The sequence below is a fragment of the Spermophilus citellus genome (genome assembly GCF_964194105.1).
Source record: "Spermophilus citellus genome assembly, chromosome: 15".
Classification (NCBI taxonomy): Eukaryota; Metazoa; Chordata; class Mammalia; order Rodentia; family Sciuridae; genus Spermophilus; species Spermophilus citellus.
Genome location: NC_138195.1, coordinates 18923655 through 18926490, shown reverse-complemented (window position 1 = coordinate 18926490; position 2836 = coordinate 18923655).

Here is a 2836-nt window from a genome sequence, read left to right as displayed (position 1 = left end):
GCACAATTTTTCATGTCTTTGGTTGTACACAAAGTATAGTCACACCATTTGTATCTTCATACATGTACTTAGGTTAAGGATGTTCATCTCATTCCACCATCTCTCCTAACCCCATGCTCTCTCCCTTCTACTCCCTCCTCTTTGCCCTATCTAAAGCTCCTCCATTCCTCCCATTCTTCCCTCATCCCCATTATGGATCAGCATCCACATATCAGAGAAAACATTTGGCATTTAATTTTTTTTGAATTGGCTTACTTCACTTAGCATTATATTCTCCATCTCCATCCATTTACCTGCAAATGCCATGATTTTATTCTCTTTTAATTCTGAGTAATATTCCACACTACAGTTTCTTTTTTTTTTAATTATTTTATTGTTGGTTGTTCAAAACATTACATAGTTCTTAATATATCATATTTCACAGATTGATTCAAGTGGGTTATGAACTCCCATTTTTACCCCGTATACAGATTGCTGTGTCACATTAGTTACATTTCCATTGATTTACAAATTGCCTTTCTAGTGACTGATGTATTCCGCTGTCTATCTTTATCCATTCATATACAGAAGGGCATCTGGAGTGGTTCCACAATTTAGCTATTGTGAATTGTGCTGCTAGAAACATTGATGTGGCTGTGTCCCTGTAATATGCTGTTTTTAAGTTCTTTGGGTATAAACTGAGGAATGGGATATCTGGGTAAAATGATGGTTCCATTCCAAGTTTTCCAAGGAATCTCCATACTGTTTTCCAGACTGGCTGCACCAATTTACAGTCCCACCAGCAATGTATGAGTGTGCCTTTATCCCCGACATTCTCGCCGACACTTAATGTTGTTTGTGTTCTTAATAGCTGCCATTCTGACTGAAGTGAGATGAAATCTTATAGTAGTTTTGATTTGCATTTCTCTAATTACTAGAGAAGTTGAACATTTTTTCATACATTTGTTGATTGATTGTATATCATCTTCTGAGAAGTGTCTGTTCAGTTCCTTGGTCCATTTGTTGATTAAGTTATTTGTTTCTTTTTTTTTTTGGTGTTAAGATTTTTGAGTTCTTTAAATACTAGAGATTTTATACTAGAGATAAGTGCTCTGATGTGTGTGTGATAAAAATTTGCTCCCATTCTGTAGGCTCTCTATTTACTTCACTGATTGTTTCCTTTGCTGAGAAGAAGCTTTGTAGTTTGAATCCATCCCATTTATTGATTCTTGATTTTAATTCTTGTGCTATAGGAATCTTATTAAGGAAGTCAGGGATTAATCCAACATGATGAAGATTTGGGCTTACTTTTTCTTCTATTAGGTGCAGGGTCTCTGGTTTAATTCCTGGATCCTTGATCTAATCCAACTTTTTGTTTTGTCATTTTTTTCAATTTTGTCTTTTGTTTCAATTTCATTGATTTCAGCTCTGATTCTAATTTTTCCTATGTTCTGCTGATTTTGTTGTCGATTTGTTCTTCTTTTTCTAGGGCTTTGAGATATAGCGTTAAATCATTTATTTGTTGACTTTTTCTTCTTTTAAGGAATGAACTCCATGCAATGAACTTTCCTCTTAGAACTGCTTTCATAGTGTCCCAGAGATTTCCATACGTTATATCTGTGTTCTCATTCACCTCTAAAAATGTTTTTAGTCTCCTCCTTGGTCTCTTCTGTAACCCATTGTTCATTAAGTAGCATATTATTTAGTCTCCAGGTGTTGAAGTGGATTTTGTTTCTTATTTTATCATTGATTTCTAATTTCATTCTATTATGATCTGATAGAATGTAGGGTAGTATCTCCACTTTTTTATGTTTGCTAAGACTTGCTTTGTGGTATAGTATATGGTCTATTTTAGAAAAGGATCTATGTGCTGGTGAGAAGAAAGCGTATTCTCTCATTGAAGGATGAACTATTCTATATATGTCAGTTAAGTCTAACTTATTGATTATATTATTGAGTTCTATAGTTTCTTTGTTCAGCTTTTGTTTGGAGGATCTATCTAGTGATGAAAGAGGTGTGTTAAAGTCGCCCAAAATTATTGTGTTGTAGTCAATTTGACTCTTGAACTTGAGATGAGTTTGTTTGATGAATGTAGATGCCCCATTGTTTGGGGCAAATATATTTATAATTTTTAAGTCTTGTGAGTGTGATTCCCTTGAGCAGGATGTAGTGTCCTTCTTTATCCTTTTTGATTGACTTTAGTTTGAAGTTTGCTTTATTTGATATGAGGATGAAAACCCTGCTTGCTTCTGTAGTCCATGTGAGTGGTAAGATTTTTCCCAAGCCTTGTGTTGTTGCATTTATAACTAATGAAGCTATTAGTCTGTGGATGTCTTTTTTTTGGTAATTCTTATAAATCACTATGGTACAGTATATACCATTGTTCATAAACTTTGAAATGGTAGACTAAAGATGTTAAATATATACCTGGACCAAACACAACCAGCCAATTTTTTCAAAAGGGTCATGGTTATGTTATTTAAAACAAAGCAAAACACAGAACAAAAATGACAACAAGAAGAAAGGCCTGAGACCAGTTATCTTTAACAAAGTTTATTTGAGCACAATGATTTCTAGAACCCAGCAGCACTCAGTACCTAGATGATTCAGAATGCACACTCTACCACATGTGCAGGTTATAGTTATAGTTTAGAGAAAAAGGAAGTGGCATGCAAAAACAATCTGATTGGCAGTAGTCATATTTGCATTATATGGTCATGCTTTGGTTGCTTTCAGCCCAGGATTGGCTGAAATTTCTGCTGCTATGACTGGATGAGACTCAGTCACTTTGTTATAAGATTATACTCAGGTTAGGTTACAGTTTATTTTCACATCTAGCTAGGTACAATTTACTAGG